Source organism: Aplysia californica, unplaced genomic scaffold, assembly GCF_000002075.1.
Source record: "Aplysia californica isolate F4 #8 unplaced genomic scaffold, AplCal3.0 scaffold00804, whole genome shotgun sequence".
NCBI classification, from domain to species: domain Eukaryota; kingdom Metazoa; phylum Mollusca; class Gastropoda; order Aplysiida; family Aplysiidae; genus Aplysia; species Aplysia californica.
The window spans coordinates 331,167-338,964 of NW_004798074.1; positions in this window are offsets into that span (position 1 = coordinate 331,167).

Below are 7,798 nucleotides of genomic sequence, written 5' to 3' on the forward strand. Positions count from 1 at the left end.
AATAATGGCTACCAGCGCTAGTAAGACTCCAATGACCGAAAGGTCGGTGACCTCAAGCTCAAAATAATGTCAATCATATTATTATGTCGGTGACACGGCATTTAGGTGGATCTCACTGGAGTGTGTCCTTGAGCATGACACGATAATTCTTGTTCAAAAACAGAGCGCTAGGGATGTTGATAGTCAGTATCTGTGAGGTCGTTTGTGTTATATGATGTTGATAATACTTATTTTAGATAGGTTTGCAGGTAGGTGGGTAGATGAGTAGGTAGGTAGGTAGATAAATAGGTGTGTAGGTAGGTAGGTGAGTAGGTAGGTGGGTATGTAGGTATGTAGGTAGGTGTGTAGGTAGGTAGGTGAGTAGGTAGGTAGGTATGTAGGTAGGTGTGTAGGTAGGTAGGTGAATTGGTAGGTAGGTAAGTGTGAAGGTTGGTAGGTACGTACATAAGTAGGTAGGGAGGTAGGTAGATATATAAATAGGTAGATGGGTAGGCCTAGATGGATTGTGGGTAGATGGATTGTGGACACGTGGGTAATATGTTGACAGGCAGGTAAGTAAAATATGATCAAGAGTTTTCTTAACGTCAAGCTAAACCATAGATTTGTATATAAATCCTAGACCGCGCTTTCTGACCTATTTCCAGTTCATCATGTGCGTACCATTTAAGTTGATTTGGGCCAAATCGATAACTCAGAATCATAAAGTTCTATCTGCTCAGTACCTAGATTGGGAAATTGGACATGAAAAATTTTGCGTTTCCCACGATGTCAAGCTTTTTCTTGTGCAATTAAAAAACAAAATATCTTGATAACGACACAGAACATTCTTACGATTTTGATGCAGCAGATAGAACATTTATTGATTTCTGACCTCATGGTCTTAGTTACTCAAAATGGCCAAAATGTCAGATAGAACTTTGTAATTCTGAGGTAGCGAAATGTAGGGGAAGGGGGAAAGGTGCCTCACGCACTAAACTCTCGTGAGACTTATGTTTTCCCCTTCATTTGGGCGTAATGGCACGACCCGTGGTGAGCACTTTTTGCAGTGAAGTTTTCATAGAGAGCAAAGCAAGTGGATGAAAGGTGCCACTGGTAGGTCCTACTTCTTTTCTTTCCGTCTGTTGTTTCTATTTGTCTATCTTATTTTTCCCCAAGTACTAAATGCCCATTATTGTCTCGGTGTGCTTCTCTCTAGTCAAACAAACAAAAACAAACGGGGAGTAACGACCGGCGGTCTTGACAACGCGCTGCCAAGGAATGCAAGCCTTCGCTCTAAACATAACCGCAGAAAGCTCTGAAAACACTTCCAACATCCACCTTCTCTTTCAACTTTTAGCAAGTTTATCAAAAATTTACAGAAAATCAGCTTGTTTTGAACATTTTTTTTTCATCTAAGAATGATGTCTCAGTGTCCGTCTGGCGAGCTCAGCGGGATTCGAAACAAAATCATTTGCACTTCACAGTAGGCCACCCTGTCTTCAGTCGCACACTGTAATGGCATTTCACCGACAGAAGCTACAGAGGTAAACAGGGGCTGAGTGTGAAATTACATCAAAATGAAAACAGGAGAAAGAACGAAGAGAATCATTGAAGAATATATTTCGTGGATCTGTCTGTCTGCTTGTCTGTCTGTCTGTCTGTTTCTTGTTCTCTTCCTTTTTCCCGTCTTCCTCGTTCCCACCGCCCTCCCCCGCCCCCAATCCGTCTCTCTTCAATTCTGTGCCCCCCCCCTCGCCCCCCCCCCCCTCTGTCTCTCGTCTTGCTGTGTATTCCTCTTACTCTCAGGTATTTTGTAAAACCAGTTGGCCCGTATGGCAACAAATCAGAGCAGCACGTTGAACATTTGGGCTCGAACCTGAGCAGGATTTTAAAGACTTTTGCCGTACACTTACTTGAAAAGATACTAACAATTCCATTCCCCACGCGGGTGGTTGAAGGGTGCCTTTGGAAGCTCGTACTACTGTTCCTCCCCTCTGTTGTTTCTGTCTGTCAGTCTTACATATTCCTTGAACTAAATAACCGATATTGCGCCGGTGTGGTTCTCCTTACTCAAACGCGCACACAAACACTCACACACACACACACACACACACACACACACACACACACACACACACACACTCTCACACACACACACACACACACACTCACACACACACACTCACACAAACACACTCACACACACACACACACACATACTCACACACGCACACACACATACTCACACACACATACTCTCACACGCACGAACGCACGCTAATAAATAGAAAAATGCATGAATAAATAAATAAAACAAATAAACAAAAAAAAATCCAGACAAATAAACAAACCCTACCCACGTGGCACAGTGCTGGAATGGTCAGCTTGACAACTATTATTCCTGCGCCTGTGGTGTAGTGGTTAGTCTGCTTGCCATAGTACTTCGAAGTCTGTCTGCTGGGATAATGTTGTATTCTTCTCATCTCTCATTGGCTCTGACATTCCGGGTCGAAGCAGTTCCCCTTCTAAATGATCGATCTATAATGGGTTGTGGCGTAAAATATTAATTCAATTACAAATTTACTACAATGTAAAACCTAATAAATACATTTCGTCGAAAAGCAGTTAAAATGTACTAAGCCCAGAGGGCAAAATTTTACAGAAAAGAGAATATACTTTCATTCTTCTAACAAGTGTACCTATTTGATGTTTTTTTCTTGTTGTGTTATTGTTGTTTTTTTTTTCAACAAATAGATTTAGAATTTGAATTTCGCCAAAATGTTTCTTGAGAACATGCAAGCGATAGCACAGATTAAGAACTGAAAAGAAAAGTGAGCTTAGCACATTTTACCACCGGGCTAACAATATTTTGTTTTACGTGGCATACAGATGGCTTGTCAATGGCGATATGTCCTTGAGCGAAACCCAATAACACTATCTCGAAAACAGAGCGTGCACAGCTGCAAACTGCAAAGGCAAATTAATTGTATTGTTGTGTCATCGTATATATATATAATGTTATGCTGATAAATTGTTATACATGTATTCATGTATTTATGTCAGCATCCATTCCCTCCGTTGTAAATTAAATTTCCCTGTAGGGGTCAATAAAATTGAAAATCATTCATATTCTATTAAATAATTTTTAATGATTCATTTCACTCCAGAATGGCATTTACCTTCAAAATAACAGCGCATATAATTGTAACATTTGCCAGCTTGAAATTTCTTCTGTTTGTTAAAAATCAAACAAATTTTTAAAAACCTAATTCTGTGGCGTGGATAATTAGTGACTGTCTACGTGCCTCGGGCAAATGTCTGTGGTTCTTCCGTGGTTGCAGATGATTTACACCCCTCTCAACGCATTTTAGATCAGTTTGGAGGCAGGCTACTTCAATCTCTCCTCCCCCCCACTTATAAGACCCAACCAAGGCTGATTGGTGGTCAACAGCATTTACTCCAGCAGAAAGATGGAGATAATTGATTTTTTTTTAAAGAACAGAGGCAGCTGTCGAACACTCAATTGTTGTGTGCATTGGCAGAAAGCCTAACCATTTCACAACAGACGCCGGCTGAAAGAATCAATAGAGTTTAGAACATTCAGAAGTACAGTAGATTTACTTTCCACAGTTCTGTTGAAACTTTCCTTTTCTTGTTTCGTTTCTTGTCACAGTCCTACTGCCCCTGGAAATCCCTTTGTCTCCCTACCTACAACATTAAACATTCAGAACAGACGACTCCTATTTCCCCACAGAGAAAGTTAATGCCCTTGTTGGGTGGCTCGTCTTTCCCTTGTGCAACAGGAAGATACAGAGTTCCGCTCTTTGTTAACCCATTTATACATAGCGCCCAACTAGTTGGGCATGGTGTTTGGGTGTCCCCAGTTTGTCAAGTAACTGCATGAATCAAAATATTTAGACACCAAATGAATTTTGAGCAACAGAACCTTTTTACCCGCCAGAGTGATTTTACTTGGTTTGATATCCAATATGGAGTCGACATCATCAAATAAGAGCCTTGAAAATCAACTTCCAAAAAGTAAGCCCAAAAGTACACTTTTGCACATTTGCAAAGTCCTTCTATATTCTTAATCTTTAAACAATTCATCTTACCATTCACTATGTTTTACGCCTGCAGGGCTATTTTTTTTCGTACTCAAAATCCCGTTTTTTATGGTGTGCCACGTCGCCCAATTAGTTGAGCGTCTTGCACGAATGGGTTTGTCAAAATTCTATGTCAAGTAACAATAATTTTAGTTATAGTGTGTCTTTTGCTGTTACTGGTGCCACCCTGTATGTCGGATTGTTTATTAGGTTCTGATATATTGATTTACACCTGTGATCCTTACTTTTTATTTGTAAAATGCACTTTAAAAACGATTTGCTGTTGAATCCTGAGAAGGATAAAGACGATTTTGGACGGATAGAACGATGGGTACATCATGAATCTTGAAATAGATTTATACTATACGTAGCAAACGTAGATGGTGTTTAAATTTCTGGTACCTATCCTATTATTCTTTTGTGGTATTTTCTGTGGTTATAGAAGAAATGAAGTTGGTCTAATGCTGCTATGGTGAACTGATAAAACTGTTAGTAAGTAAACCAAAGTGGTGGGTTTTTAGCAACTACTTATAAAAATATTCAATCTATTGTTTATATTATTTTTATCTGCAGATTGTACTATGTTTATGAGGTGATACATGTAGACCAAATTGAGAGCAACAATCAGTTAAATCCTGCAGACATAATAAATATTTTATCCTGCCAACAAACAACTAGAATGGAAATACAGATGAATATAGCCTTGATGAAAATTCTGAGACAAGTGAGTACTCAATGTTCTTCAACTTTCCACACTTTCTATAGTGCCCTTTCACTTTGGTGGAATATAGTAATCAGAACTGCAGAAATACTGACTCAAAAATCGATTATTCTTCAGATAAATTTGAAGAACGGAAATTCGAAAACGATATAGATTCTGCGTCCTTGCTTAGGCTATTTCTTGAAGGTGATAACATTTTTCACATCCTGTTTGTTTGTTTTTGTAAAGGTTTTACGGCGCTCGCAACTGCATAAAGTCATATGAGCGCGCGGGACACACCTAATATTTTCAGTTGGTAGGAAATTTTGAATTTTGCCCGGGTGGCGGCCGAAGCCTACTCTTATCGATTTTAGACCACCAAGGGATCTTTAACCTGCGCAACTTGCACACAGGCCCTCCGAGATTTTTCGCCCTTGTCCGAGAAGGCAAGGTGTAGATCTTGCCTACCAGAAGATCAGGGGTGTGGCAGAAAGACAGCAGTTAGGAGGAGCCAAGGAGAAGCAGTAGAAAGGCTGCAGAAAGAGTAAGGAGCCCAGAAGAAGGGGCAAAGGAGGTGAGGGGGTGTGGGCAGAAAGTGGAAATGAAAGCAGACGACAGAACATTGCTAGAGAGCAGGAAAGGAGGTGAAAGGAGACAATTTTAGAGAAGAAAATGTTTTGGTCGCTACTCGGATTCGAACCCGGGACCTTTGAATGAGAGGCCAACACCTTAACCTCTAGGCCACGAGAGCCCACTTTTCACATCCACAACATGCATAATACAACAAATCGATTGCAGGAACTGATTGTACGGACCAGAGCATTGCCAATTACAGGATCAGTTCATCTACATGAAAAAGTGGTGGTGGCCATTTTTCATACACAGCTTGATGACAATATCAACCCACAATGCATGGATTATTTGCAGACGACCAACACGGGTGACTGTGGTGTAGCTATTAGGTGCTTTGCTGTCGCATACAAAAGAATGGGAGCTTGATTTCCGTGTTGGGAGAATTTTTATATGTTATCACGGTATTTATGCCGGGACTTCGTGTGCCTCTCAGCCCAGGATAGTCGTCACAGGCACGATGAAGCCCGCCTCCTATATGATCTAAACTGTGTCCACAGGACCACAAAACAACTTCTTTTAATTAAACAAAAAGTAAATACACTAAAGACGGCCCTGAGATGCCGCAGCCAACCACCTGGGCTGTCTTGTAAACTTGTGGAACCTTTCATTACAAGCAGAAAGGAAACTTATGTGAAAGTAAGACCAAATTATGGCCCAGACGTAGGCTAAATAATCAGATACAGGAAAGCCGCCCGTATGCAACCTATTCCAAGCAGAATGGAAAGGACGGTTGGATCTGAAGTTAAAAAGGATGCAGGAATGTATTTCTTGATTATTCCACCAACACAGGAAAGATGCAGATTGTTTAAAGACAATTCCAAGAAAGCATGCGACACAATAAGCCTCTCTTGCCCTCTGCATGAGAAATGCTTTCAAGCGCACCATCGCCAGTAAATGTCATAATTTTCGATTTCTCGGGTCCTGGAAGATATTTTACGTTCATTTTGTGACACCACATAGTTATATTTGATGTTTTGAAATAATAAAAGTGATTAATATTTCAGATATTATTACTGTTTTCATTTTTTTGTCCGCTGACTGTGTTCAAATTTTCACGTGCCCATTCGTACTAGTTGGGCAAAATTTAAATCGGTCACAAATGGCAAAATAAAAAAAAAACCCACCTGTGGAACCTTTCATTAAAAGCAGAAAGGTAACTTATGTGAAATTAAGACCAAAATTTAAGACCTCATGCATTAATGAGTTAAGTGCCTTAGTAAAAAAGTGTTGTTTTTTTTTTTTTTAAGCTTGTTTGTGTGTTTGTTTTCTATGGTGGACGGGGCAAAAGAATTTTTCAGCTCATCATTTACTTTCAAAGTTGACTTACTACTTCAGTTTGTTCAAAGGTTTTGCAAAAGAAAAAGAAAATGTTATTAAAGCGCAAATGTTATAATATGTAGATATAAGTATGTATTATAACATGCTTAATTAATTAATAACAATCTATTATTTATAAATAACGTTATATAATATACCTTACGTAATTAATTTTAAACAACAATAATACATTATTATAATAAAATATAAAAATAATATTATACAATATTATACGGTAACGTTAGACAATACTCCATATTAATCAGCTTTACACTATATATCATAATATATAGGTAAATGTGTACAATATACTCATATTAATAATAGTATGTAACTAAAGTAAAACAGTAGGCCTACAGCAATTTATAGATAACGTCAAGCAATAGACCATATTTATATAATCTACTATTAATAATTAAAATGTGCTCTATACAATTCATAATCAATATTATGCAGTGTACTATTTATAAGTAACGGTAAACATATCACAATGCCCATTGCCTTCTCCAACACAGCGATGTTCCCATTGGATTGTAAAAATTCATTGACCAGCACACAAACACGAAAGAGCCTTATTTACAACACAGGCCTTATTTCCAGCAGAGAGCAAAATACAACGACCCCTGCTAATCCAATAAACATCCCCAGAACTCATGCAACATTCATACTTTGCCTTCCTCTTAGAGCTCAGATCAAAATTCTATTTAACTCCACACAGAACCTCCGATTTAAAAACAACAAATTTTTTCAGGCATGCAATTTGCAAAATTGAAAATTAGGCATGACTTTTTGCATCGTTTTTCATTTGTGTAGTGACAACGCTGAAAAGAAGTGAATATTCTGCCCCGGATAGGCGGATAATGATATTTATTTGCCCTGCCAGAAAACGGTTGGATCGAGATTAATCAAATTTAATGCCTTAGATACCGGAAGTGACGCACATGACGAGAGTCATGAGGGAAATGGTGAAATGTCAAGGACACTCATGCGTTTTGGTTATTCTGCCTTTTTTAAAAAAAATAGATTTATCTTTTTTGTGAGAGGGGAAAAGGGGGGGGGGGGGGGT